We start from the raw sequence: 13,755 nt of genomic DNA, 5'->3' as shown, positions 1-13,755 counted from the left end.
TGGGCGGCGACGGGGACGGGGGCGGCGACGGGGACGGGGGCGGGCCCGGGGCGGCAACGGAGACGACGGCGGCGACGGGGACGGGGGTGGCGATGGAGACGAGGGCGGCGACGGGGACGGGGGCGGCGACGGCGACGGAGACGACTAAAACAGAGGAAGAATGAAAATTTCGTAAGTCGAGTATATATAGAAGGCACCTTTAGTACCGGTTGGAGCCACCAACCGGTACTAAAGGCCTGTTTTGGCCAGGCCAAGCGGCGGGAAGCGACCCCCTTTAGTACCAGGTGGTGGCACAAACCGGTACTAAAGGCCCCCCCTTTAGTACCGGTTTGTGCCACGACCCGGTACTAAAGGGGTCGCGCTGCCACCCTAAAGTTTAGTCCCACCTCGCCAGGCGAAGGGCAGCCGCACTGGTTTATAAACCCAGCCACGGCTACCACTTCGAACTCCTCTGTATAGCAGGCTTGTGGGCCTAAACTCTGCGCGCTGCCCTGTGAGTCTGCTGGGCCTTTAAGGCCTGTAATTACACACCTGTGGCCTATCAGGCCCACAGGGCAGCGCCCCAATTTTTTTATAGTTTTTTTTCTTTTCTGCTTTATTTTCTTCTATTTATTTTTGCGTAGTTTTTTGTATAGTTTTTTCTTTTCTGTTATATTTATTTTCTTCTATTTATTTGTGAGTAGTTTTTCATCTAGTTTGCCAAAATTCAACATTTTCAGAGTTCATTTTGTAGTGATTTTCAATTTCACGGTCATTTTGTAAACGATTGAAAAATAGCAAATATAATTTTTTTCTTTTTTGCTTTATTTTTTCTTCTATTTATTTCTGAGTAGTTTTTTCTTTTCTGCTATATTTATTTTATTCTATTTATTTTTGAGTAGTTTTTTTATATAGTTTTTTTCTTTTCAGCTATAGTTTTTCTTTCTTTTCTGCTATTTTTTCTGTTAGTGCCCGTAGTTTTCAAATTTGAATAGTTTAAATTTTGAATTATTTGAAATTAGTGCGAATTTGTTTGCACATAAAATTTCTTCGCGTTTCAAATGCCAAAACACATAACTACCCTAACTATTACAGAGATTCCCCTCTCGGTGCGAAACACAGAAGAAAGTGATGATAGCTAGTGATGCCGATCACATCCCAGATCTTTGGGTGTGAAACTTTTTCTTCGCGTGTGTCCCTTTGCGTCGTAACCATGGAAAATCTTCATCATTTAACGGGATGCTCGGGTCAATATTCACTGTGAGTGGAGCAATTTCATCAAACTTTTCATAATCTTCTGACTTGTCTGTCTTGTCATCCACTCCCACGATGTTTCTCTTCCCAGAAAGAACTATGTGCCGCTTTGGCTCATCGTACGATGCATTCGCTTCCTTATCTTTTCTTTTTCTTGGCTTGGTAGACATGTCCTTCACATAGAAAACCTGTGCCACATCATTGGCTAGGATGAATGGTTCGTCTGCATACGCAAGATTGTTGAGATCCACTGTTGTCATTCCGTACTGCGGGTCTTCCGTTACCCCGCCTCGTGTCAGATTGACCCATTTGCACCGAAACAAAGGGACCTTTAAACCACATCGATAGTCAAGTTCCCATATGTCCTGTATATAACCATAATATGTTTCCTTTCCCGTCTTGGTTTCTGCATCAAAGCGAACACCACTGTTTTGGTTGGTGCTCTTCTTATCTTGGGCGATCGTGTAAAATGTATTACCATTTATCTCGTACCCTTTGAAAGTCATTATATTCGAAGATGGTAACTGGGACAGCAAGTACACGTCATCTTCAATAGAGGTGTCATGCATGGTACGTGTCTGCAACCACCTGGCGAAACTCCTGGTTTGTTCATGTGTAATCCAGTCATCAGACCGCTCCGGGTGTTTGGAGCGTAGCAAATTCTTGTGTTCATCCATATACGGAGCCACCAAGGCGGAATTCTGCAGAACTGTGTAGTGTGCTTCTGTGAGAGAATGTCCATCCATACATATTATTTGTTCCCCTCCTAGCGTGCCTTTTCCATCCAGTCTGCCCTTATGCCGCGATTCAGGAACACCAATCGGCTTAAGGTCAGGAATAAAGTCAATAAAAAACTCAATGACCTCCTCATTTTGATGGACCTTGGAGATGCTTCCTTCTGGCCTAGCACGGTTATGAACATATTTCTTTAAGACTCCCATGAACCTCTCAAAGGGGAACATATTGTGTAGAAATACAGGACCCAAAACGTTAATCTCTTCGCATAGGTGAACTAGGACGTGCGTCATGATGTTGAAGAAGGATGGTGGGAACACCAACTCGAAACTGACAAGACATTGCACCAAATCATTCTGTAACCTTGGTATGATTTCTGGATCGATTAACTTTTGAGAGATTGCATTGAGAAATGCACATAGCTTCACAATGGCTAATCGAACGTTTTCCGGTAGAAGCCCCCTCAATGCAACCGGAAGAAGTTGCGTCATAATCACGTGGCAGTCATGAGACTTTTGGTTCTGAAACTTTTTCTCTGCCATGTTTATTATTCCCTTTATATTCGACGAGAAGCCAGACGGTACCTTAATACTTAGCAGGCATTCAAAGAAGATTTCCTTCTCTTCTTTGGTAAGAGCGTAGCTTGCATGACCCTGATGTATGCCGTCTTCTCCGTGCATACGTTGCTGGTCCTCCTGTGCCTCAGGTGTATCTTTTGTCTTCCCATACACGCCCAAGAAGCCAAGCAGGGTCACACAAAGATTCTTCATCACGTGCATCACGTCGATTGCGGAGCGGACCTCTAGGTCTTTCCAATATGGCAGGTCCCAAAATATAGATTTCTTCTTCCACATGGGTGCACGTCCTTCAGGTCCTTTGGAACAGGTTGTCCGCCAGGACCCTTTCCAAATATCACCTTCAAATCCTTGACCATATCATGTACATCAGCACCAGTACGGTGGCGAGGCTTCGTCCGGTGATCCGCCTCACCTTTGAAATGCTTGCCTTTCTTTCTTACGGGATGCCTGCTCGGAAAAAATTGACGATGTCCCAGGTACACATTCTTCTTACAACTATTCAAATATATACTGCCGGTATCATCCAAACAGTGCGTGCATCCGCGGTATCCCTTGTTTGTCTGTCCTGAAAGGTTACTGAGAGCAGGCCAATCATTGATGGTCATGAACAACAACGCCTTTAGGTCAAATTATTCCCCATCCCACGCACGTACACCTGTTCTATTCCACAGTTGTAAGAGTTCTTCAACTAATGGCCTTAGGTACACATCAATGTCGTTGCCGAGTTGCTTAGGGCCTTGGATGAGCACTGGCATCATAATGAACTTCCGCTTCATGCACAACCAAGGAGAAAGGTTATACAAACATAGAGTCACAGGCCAGGTGCTATGGTTGCTGCTCTGCTCCCCAAAAGGATTAATGCCATCTGCGCTTAGACCAAACCATACGCTCCTTGCGTCATCTGCAAACTCCTTCCCGTACTTTCTTTCGATTTTTCTCCACTGCGCCCCGTCAGCTAGCACTCTCAACTTTCCGTCTTTCTTACGGTCTTCTCTGTGCCATCGCATCGCCTTGGCATGCTCTTTGTTTTGGAACAAACGTTTCAACCGTGGTATTATAGGAGAATACCACATTACCTTGGCAGGAATCTTCTTCCTGGGGCGCTCGCCCTTGACATCACCATGCTCATCGCGGCTGATCTTATAGCGCAATGCACCACATACCGGGCAAGCGTTCAAATCCTCATACTCATCACGGTAGAGGATGCAATCATTACGGCATGCATGTATCTTCTGCACCTCTAACCCTAAAGGGCAGACAACCTTGTTTGCTTCGTACGTACTCTCGGGCAATTCGTTGTCCTTTGGAAGCATATCCTTTATCATTACCAGCAACTTTCGAAATCCCTTGTCAGATACACCATTCTCTGCCTTCCATTGCAGCAATTCCAGTGTGGTGCCCAACTTTTTCTTGTCACCTACGCAATTTGGGTACAACAATTTTTTGTGATCCTCTAACATGCGCTGCAACTTCTTCTTCTCCAAATCACTTGCGCAGTTTCTCTTTGCATCGGCAATGGCCCAATCTAGATCATCAACGGGCTCATCTGATGCCTCTTCTTCAGCTTCTTCCCGCATTGACGGCTCAGCTTCTTCCCGCATTACCGGCTCAGCTTCTTCCCCCATTGTTGTATCATCGTATTCAGGGAACCCATGGCCAGGATAGATGTCGTCGTCCTCTTCTTCTTCATTGTCTTCCATCATAACCCCTCTTTCTCCGTGCTTGGTCCAAACATTATAGTGGGGCATGAAACCAGACTCAAACAGGTGGACGTGAATGGTTCTTGACGTAGAGTAATTGCGACCATTCTTACAGCCAGCACATGGACAAGGCATAAAACCATCCGCCCGCTTGTTTGCCTCAGCCGCAAGCAGAAAAGTATGCATGCCCTGAACAAACTGGGGAGAGCATCGGTCATCGTACATCCATTGCTGGCTCATCTTCATTACACAACACCGAATAGACCAAATTAATACAAGTTCATACATAAAGTTCATACAACACTTAAATGCAACAAACAAATAACTCTCTAGCTAAAGCATTTAAATGCAACAACAAATGCGATCAAGATAGCAACTAAGGTAACAATTGATCCAACAGCATAATGATACCAAGCCTCACTATCGATGGCATATTTTCTAATCTTTCTAATCTTCAAGCGGATTTTCTCCATCTTGATCTTGTGATCATCGACGACATCGGCAACATGCAACTCCAATTCCATCTTCTCCCCCTCAATTCTTTTCAATTTTTCTTTCAAGTACTCGTTTTCTCTTTCAACTAAATTTAACCTCTCGACAATAGGGTCGGTTGGAATTTCCGGTTCACATACCTCCTAGATAAAAATATCTATGTCAACTTGATGGGCATAATTTGTCATAAACACGAAATGCAACAAATAGTTTTAAAAGAGAATATACCACATCCGAATCATAACAAGGACGAGGGCCGACGGGGACGGATATCAAAACCATGGCACTATGTATAACAAACAACGTACAAGTAAGATAATTATTATACGAGTAACTATATATCCAAATCACACAAACATCAATTTTTTATATAAAATTTCAAGAACAAGAGGCTCACCACAAGGTGGTGCCAGCAACGGGACGGTGCGGGCGATCGACGGTGGTTACGACGGAGATTTAGAAGGCACTAAGTAAACCACACCTACATATGCAAACTAAGTGTTATTTTAACCTCAAATTGCATATAAATCAAATACTAGCACATGTATATATATTTCCTCCCAAATTACTAAACTCACAAATTAATAACTATATAAAGCATTGCAAGAGCTAATCTAGCAATGAGAGATGAAAGGACAAAGTTGCTAACCTTTGTGATCATTTGAATGGATGGGGGCCTTCAAATCTTGACAAATTTTGGGAAAAATGTGTGATGAGCTCGAGAGGAAGAGGGGAAGAATAGAGAGGAGAGGGGAAAGTGGAAGAACAAAGCGAGCTCGGGTGGACGAAGGGTTTATGTAGGACGACCTTTAGTACCGGTTCGTGCCAAGAACCGGTACTAAAGGTGCTGGAGGGGGCCCAGACTGACAACATCCTGCCACCACTCTCATTAGTACCGGTTCATGGCACGAACCGGTGCTAAAGGTTAGCCACGAACCGGTACTAATGAGAGCGGCCCGGCTAGCCGTTGGAACCGGCACTAATGTATACATTTGTGCCGGCGCAAATGCAAACCGGCACTAATGTGCTTCACGTTTGACCCTTTTTCTACTAGTGATGGTTGAAGATGAGTGCGTTGTAGGTGTACGATCTAGCCGCATGTCACATCCTAGTTAGCCATGCATTAGAGTGTTGCATCATGTTTACTCTTTCATCAGAAACTTGAAATGGGGATCTGTGAAACCCTCAGAATCATTTTGAAAATGACCCAAATAAAAATTTCTCCAAAAGGGTCCAAGAAAATGCTCATGTTGCTCTCTGGAAATATTGGACAGAGATAAAAAAAAATCAAACCAATATTTTTAGTGGCTCATGGACTTTTATTATGGGCATTTGGAATTAATGCATAAATATTTGCATTGGAAATATATTAGTTATATATATTAATATATGTCCAAATATTATGCCAATTATAAAGGAGCTCTGGAATAATATATCTAGCCCCTGCAAAAATTGGCATAAGTTAAATAAATGATTTAATATATTATTTAAATCAAAACAAATGTCAGAAATTAGAAAACAGAAAAAAATAAAAGGGAGAAGCTTACCTGGGCTCCTCCCTGTGCAGCCCAGCCAGCTGGCCGGCCCAGCCAGCAGGCGGCCCAGCCCGTCTCCCTCCTCTGTCGTCTTCGTCCCGACAGAGGGAGGGGAGTGTGGCCGGCGCGCGCGCGCGCCACCGCGCCACGCCACCTCTCTCCCTGCCTGCCTGCCCTCCCTCTCCTCGCCTCGATGCCCCTGGACGACGCCACGCCTCCCCCCTGCTCTCTCTCACTCTCCCCCGGCTCTTCCCTCCTCTCCCTCGCTCTCTCTCTCACACGGCCGAACACCACCATCGCCGCCGTTCGCCACAGCAGCCGTCTCCGGCCATCCCTCGCCCCCCCGACTAGCTCAGAAGCTCCGCCACGACCCCCTCTTCCTCCCCACCGCTCCACGGTCCTCCAGAAGCCCTGCATCGCCGCCACGTCGCCGTTCCCCTCTTCGGGCTCCGACCATCGTCGCCGTCGAATTCGTCGTCTCCAGCGCGTCCCCGAGCCCGCTAACCATCCCTGCAGCTCCGCGGTGAGCCCCGGATCGTTTCCCCCTTCTTCCCTGGTCTCTCCCGACCTCTAGGCCCTAGCCCCACCTTGGCCGAGAGCTCCACGCCGCCGGCGATGTCGCCGTCATGGCCACGGTCACCGTAGCACCCAACCGAGCACACTACCGTGCTCCACACCTCACCAGGAGCACGCAGCACGCACCAACACCTCCCCTAACCCCCTGCAACATCGATCCCGACCGCACCCGAACTCCGGCGGCCGCAGCCGAGCTCGCCGCCGTCGACTCCGGCCACCCCAGGCCCAGCCACGGCCACCGTTCGACGCGCGGGAGCAAGAGCTTTCCAACGAGCCCAAGAACGGCCTCGCCCGTGCCCTGTAGCGCGATCCCGCATCGCGCCGCCGTCTCGGGCCTCGCCGGCGTCACGTCGCCGGTGGGTTTGACCCACCTTGACCACGGCAGGACACCCCCTGAGTCCCTGACAGGTGGGCCCAGCCCTGTAGCTAATTAGGATTAGTGCTAACCACTGTTAGTTAACCCCCTGACACTGACTAGTGGGCCCCAGCGCCACTAATTAGTAGTTAGGATTAAATTAAACCTGTTAAACCCCCCTGTCACTGACGTGTGGCCCCCACACGTCAGGTTTGACTTCAGCCAGCCGTAGTTGACCACTGACGTCATGCTGACGTCATGCTGGCGCAATAATTATAATTTCTGGATTTAATTTTAATCAGGAAATTCCAGAATATTATTTAAACTTCAAAAATTCATAACTTTTATTCTGTAACTCCAAATTGGACAAATTATATATGAAAAATGATCAGAAAAATCCAATCTATCCATCTGCACTATTTTCATGCATGATCAAACAAGTTAAATTGATGTTTTAAGCAGAACAAGGATAAGCACTTAAAGAGACCATGTTTGAGTTTGAAATTTGAATCTTTGATTCAAATTTGTTCAAACCCTTCTGGTTTTAGTTGCATTAGCCCAACACACTCATATTGCTATGTTTCATGCATGCATCATATTGTTGCACATTGTTTGGTGATGGTTGTGTATCGGTGTCCTTTGCGACAGGTTCTGCCTCCGAGGAGTACCGTGATTACCCTAACGAAGAACCGTATCAGTGCATCGAACCATCAGGCAAGCAACCAACCATTTGATCATATCGATACAATCCCATGTTCTCGCTCTTGCTCTCTTTTACTGCATTAAGACAACGCGTTTCAAACTGCTGTGTGCTACGTTAGTTGAACCCATTTCCTCTGCATGACCTGTCATTGCCACAGTAACTAGATGAAACCCACTAGCATGTGTAGGAGTTGATTGAGCCATGTGTATGTGTTGTTCCTACCTTGCTGTGCCTGCTATGCTTAGAGTCGTGTCAGGTCTGGTTCATCTGGGTGATGGGCTAGAGTGAAATGTTAATGTCGGTAATGAGAGTGGTGTGGTGAACACGATTTGGTAAAGGTATCGATGAGAGGCCATGTAGGAGTACATGGTGGGTTGTTTCATTGAAGCCGACCTTAAGCACTGAGATCTGTATATGTGATTTAAGATACAGCTACTACCATGCATTGGGCCCTGAAATATGACCCCGCTCGACTTCTTATTCACCCTAGCTCTCTGTCCAGGAGTCGCAAGTAGTTTCTGGTGTTTGTAGCCTACTGGAGGCCGTGGACAGCGCTGACCGTAGGGGTGGGCTGTGATGCGGTAGGTACGTGGCACGGTGTACCGAATACCCGTTAGGTATCTCGGGAACCCTGTTCACATCGTTCGGGGCCGTATGGGAAACCTCGGCCGGACTCCCTGCGGATGGAACCTGAATAGGCGATAAACCTGGACTAGAGGCTTAAGTGTTTAGGTAGGTCGTGGTCTACACCCACGTCGGCTTTCGCTTGAAGTCTGCCGAGCACATGTCGTGTGCAGACGCTAAGTGGTGGAAACATGTATGAAGAAGTACACCCCTGCAGGGTTAACATGATCTATTCGAATAGCCGCGTCCGCGGTAAAGGACTACTTGGTTGCCTATACAGTTCATAGACAAGTAAATGGAAACTACTAAAAGCCTCAAGATAAGTGTGAGTGCCAAGGATGGCTCTTCCGTAGGAAGACAGAGGTGGATCCTCGGTAGTGTATTGAAGTGGTGAGTAGTGGACTCGTGTGCGCAAAACCATTTCAAGTTGGAGTATCGTAGGATAGCCTAGCCAAGAGTCAAAGCTGGCTTGCTGCAATAACTCCACCAACCCTTCTTGATACTATGCATGTATGTAGGATCTGATGTAAGTCTTGCTGAGTACCTTTGTACTCATGTTGCTATAATCTACATTTTACAGAAGACGCTGCAACCCCTTCTGATGGGTTCTATGTAGATGTTGACATCAACGAGTAGGCTAAAGACCCAGGTGGTGACCCTGAGCTTGTGATGGACCACGTAGTATAGCTAGGCTTTCCAAGCCTCTTTTATTTTACTAGTTGTCTGTACTCAGACAATGTACTTCCGCTGCTGGTTTGTATGACTGTATGACTTGTATGTTGGGTCATGAGACCCGTACCTTGGTGTATGTTATGTATGGCTCCCTGAGCCTTAAATAAAGTACTTGTGTCGTAGAGTCATGTTGTGATGTTTCGTTGTATTGCACATATCGAGCATATTGTGTGTATGATTGAAATGCTTGGTATGTGTGGGATCTGACTATCTAGTTGTTTATCTTTAGTAGCCTCTCTTACCGGGAAATGTCTCCTAGTGTTACCGCTGAGCCATGGTAGCTTGCTACTGCTCTGGAACACTTAGGCTAGCCGGCATGTGTCCTTCTTCGTTCCTGTGTCTGTCCCTTCGGGGAAATGTCACGCTTTGAGTACCGGAGTCCTGTTAGCCCGCTACAGCCCGGTTTACCGGAGTCCTGCTAGCCCAGTGCTACAGCCCGGACCCACTTGCTGATGACCGACACGTTCGAAGCTGGGTCATGGATGCCTGTCCCTGTAAGTCTGTGCCACTTTGGGTTTACGACTAGTCATGTCAGCCCGGGCTCCTTATCATATGGATGCTAGCGACACTATCATATACGTGAGCCAAAAGGCGCAAACGGTCCCGGGCAAAGGTAAGGCGACACCCGTGGGGATACCGTGCGTGAGGCCGCAAAGTGATATGAGGTGTTACCGGCTAGATCGATGTGACATCGAGTCGGGGTCCTGACACCGCATGCAAGCTTTAAGGCTAAAAGAGAAAAAGCGAAAATAGAGCTAAAAATAAATAACAGAAACAAAAAAAGGAGAAGGAGACGAACAAAGAGTTCGGCGCTAGGCGTAGAATCTTCAGAGTCTGGCCACGTTCCATGGGTTCGGCTCGAGGCGGTTATCTGATGCATCACGCAGGCGGTACGCTCCTCCTGTGAGAACTTTTTCAATGATGAAGGGACCCTCCCACTTGGGCTTGAGCTTATCCTTTTTCTTCTCTGGTAAGCGTGGAACGAGTTCGCCAACATTATAAGTCTTGGCCCATACTTCTCTGCTTTGGTATCTATGAGCCTGTTGTTGCTTTGGTAAGCGTGGAACATGCTTTTGCGACGTCGCGCTCCTCCTCCAGGGCATCTAAGCTATCCTGCCGATCAAGCTCAGCCTCTCTCTCTTCATACATGCGCACTCGAGCTGAGTCATGAATAATGTCACAGGGTAACACAGCCTCTGCATCGTACACCATGAAGAAAGGTGTATATCTGGTAGTGCGATTGAGCGTGGTCCACAACCCCCAGAGTACGGAGTCGAGCTCTTTGACCCAGTGCGTGTCTGATTCTTTCAACGACCGCACTAGTCTGGGCTTAATGCCACTCATAATAAGACCATTGGCTCGTTCGACTTGACCGTTTGTTTGCGGGTGATAGACGGAGGTGTAATCGAGCTTAATGCCTAGATTAACACACCAGGTTTTCACCTCATCGACTATGAAATTGGAGCCGTTATCGGTGATGATGCTGTGTGGAACACCATAACGGTGCACAACACCAGATATGAAGTCTATCACTGGTCCGGATTCGACTGTTTTAACTAGTTTGGCCTCTATCCACTTAGTGAATTTATCCACCATGACCAACATGTATTTTTTCCTATGGCTTCCCCCCCTTAAGGGGTCCTACCATATCAAACCCCCAGACCACGAAAGGCCAAGTGATGGGGATTGTTTGTAGAGCAGTGGGTGGCATATGGCTTTGGTTGGCGAAAAGCTGGCATCCGACGCAATGTTGGACAAGGTACTATGCATCTGCTCGGGCCGTTGGCCAATAGAAACCTGTACGGAAGGCCTTGCTTACAAGGGCCCGAGCTACGGCGTGGTGGCCGCCGAGATCGACATGGATTTCAGCCAAGAGCCGCCGCCCCTCTTCCTTGGAGATACATCTTTGAAGTACTCCGGTAGTGCTTTTCTTGTAGAGTTCTCCATTATGGACTTTGTAGGCTTTCGAGCGCCGAACAATGCAGCGTGCCTCATTCTGATCCTCAGGGAGTTCTAGCCTATTAAGGTAGGCCAAGAAGGGTTCGGTCCATGGGGCAATGACTGCAATGATAAGATAGGCCGATGGCGTTATTTCGGTGGCTAAGCCCCCGATGATGTCAATGTGTTTGGAATCTGGGGTTATGGTCGGATCCGGACTGGTGTTGTCGATCTCCCCTTGCCACACCATGGATGGCTTGAAAAGCCTTTCCAGAAAGATGTTAGGTGGGACGGGGTTGCGTTTAGCACCGATGCGAGCAAGGACATCCGTCGCTTGATTATTTTCTCGAGCCACATGATGAAACTCAAGCCCCTCGAACCGAGCTGACATTTTAAGACCGACGTTATGGTAAGCCACCCTTTTCGTATCTTTGGCATTGGAGTCTCCATTTATTTGGGATATTGCGAGATTTGAGTCCCCGCACACTTCCAGGCATTGAATGCCCATGAAGAAAGCCATCCGAAGACCATCCAATAAAGCCTCATATTCGGCTGCATTATTCGAGTTTGTATAATATTTGGAGTACGTATTGAACTGTATCTCCAATGGGGGATGTTAGGACAACACCTGCTCCTAATCCTGCCAGCATTTTGGGGCCGTCGAAGTGCATGATCCAGTTGGAATATGTGCCATACTCATTAGGGAGTTCGGCCTCTGTCCATTCGGCTACGAAGTCGACCAGCACTTGGGATTTAATGGCCCAACGCGGTTTGTATGTTGTGTCGAATGGGAGGAGCTCAATGGACCACTTGGCAATCCGGCCCATGGCATCGCGGTTGTTTATTATATCACTGAGTGGTACTTTGGAGGCCACCGTGATCGAGCACTCTTGAAAGTAGTGTCGTAGCTTCCGGGATGCCATGAAACCGTGTATGCTATTTTTGGTAATGAGGGTACCGGGATTTGCATGGTGTGAGGATAGTGGATACGTAGTATACCGGCTTCTGAAGAAGGAATTTGTGTCTATCCTCCTTTCGTTCGACGACGAGCACCGCACTCACGACCTGGTGTGTTGCTGATATGTATAATAACATGGGTTCGCTTATGTTTGGAGCGGCTAGGATTGAGTTGCTCGCTAGGAGAGCCTTTATTTCTTCCTGTCCGACCGTTGGTGCGTCCGTCCACTCGAAGTGATCGGTGCGTCGGAGAAGGTGATAGAGTGGCAATGCTTTTTCTTCTAGTCTGGAGATAAAGCGGCTTAAAGCTGTCACACATCCAGACAGTTTTTGGACTTGTTTAAGCTCTGTTGGCGTAGCCAATTGTGACAAAGCTCGGATTTTAGCTGGGTTCACCTCAATTCCTCTATTGGAAACAATGAAGCCCAACAGTTTTCCAGCGGGAATGCCGGAAACACATTTTTCTGGATTGAGCTTGATGTCATATGTACGGAGGTTGTCGAAAGTGAGACGCAGATCGTCTATTAATGACTCGACATGCCTAGTTTTGATGACGACGTCATCTACATATACTTCAACTGTCTTGCCGATTTGTTTCTCCAGGTGAGGGAGTCTCGGATTAGGGGGTGTCCGGATAGCCGGACTATGACCTTTGGCCGGACTCCTGGACTATGAAGATACAAGATTGAAGACTTCGTCCCGTGTCCGAATGGGACTTTCCTTGGCGTGGAAGGCAAGCTTGGCGATACGGATGTGTAGATCTCCTCCCATTGTAACCGACTCTGTGTCACCCTAGCCCCCTCCGGTGTCTATATAAACCGGAGGGTTTTACTCCATAGGACGAAGAACAATCATACCATAGGCTAGCTTCTAGGGTTTAGCCTCTCTGATCTCGTGGTAGATCTACTCTTGTACTACCCATATCATCAATATTAATCAAGCATGACTAGGGTTTTACCTCCATCGAGAGGGCCCAAACCTGGGTAAAAACATTGTGTCCCTTGTCTCCTGTTACCATCCGCCTAGACGCACAGTTCGGGACCCCCTACCCGAGATCCGCCGGTTTTGACACAGACATTGGTGCTTTCATTGAGAGTTCCTTGTTGTCGTCATCTTTAGGCCCGATGGCTCCTCCGATCATCAACAACAATGCGGTCCAGGGTGAGACTTTTCACCCCGGACAGATCTTCGTAGTCGGCGGCTTTGCACCGTGGGCCAATTCACCCAGGTTTGGAAGTTTGAACTACACGGCTGACATCCGTGGAGACTTGATCTTCGACGGGTTCGAGCCACAGCCGAGCGCGCCGCACTGTCACGATGGGCATGATCTAGCTCTGCCGCCGAACAGTGCCCAGGAGGCCGCCCCAGTGTCCGCTCCGACCCTTAGCTCGGAGCCGACTGCGCCAATTGAGAACGGGTGGCTGGACACCGCCTCAGGGGCTGCAATCTCTACGGCGATCGAGCCGAACACCAGCCTTGTCCTTTGCGAAGCTCGTGACTCCAAGGAGCCGGACTCCTTTCCGAACTCCGAACCTTCCGCGCCCCTGCCGATCGAACCCGATTGGGCGCCGATCATGGAGTTCGCCGCTGCGGACAT

This window comes from Triticum aestivum, chromosome 5B (genome assembly GCF_018294505.1).
Source record: "Triticum aestivum cultivar Chinese Spring chromosome 5B, IWGSC CS RefSeq v2.1, whole genome shotgun sequence".
Classification (NCBI taxonomy): Eukaryota; Viridiplantae; Streptophyta; class Magnoliopsida; order Poales; family Poaceae; genus Triticum; species Triticum aestivum.
This window is presented reverse-complemented; position numbering follows the sequence as displayed.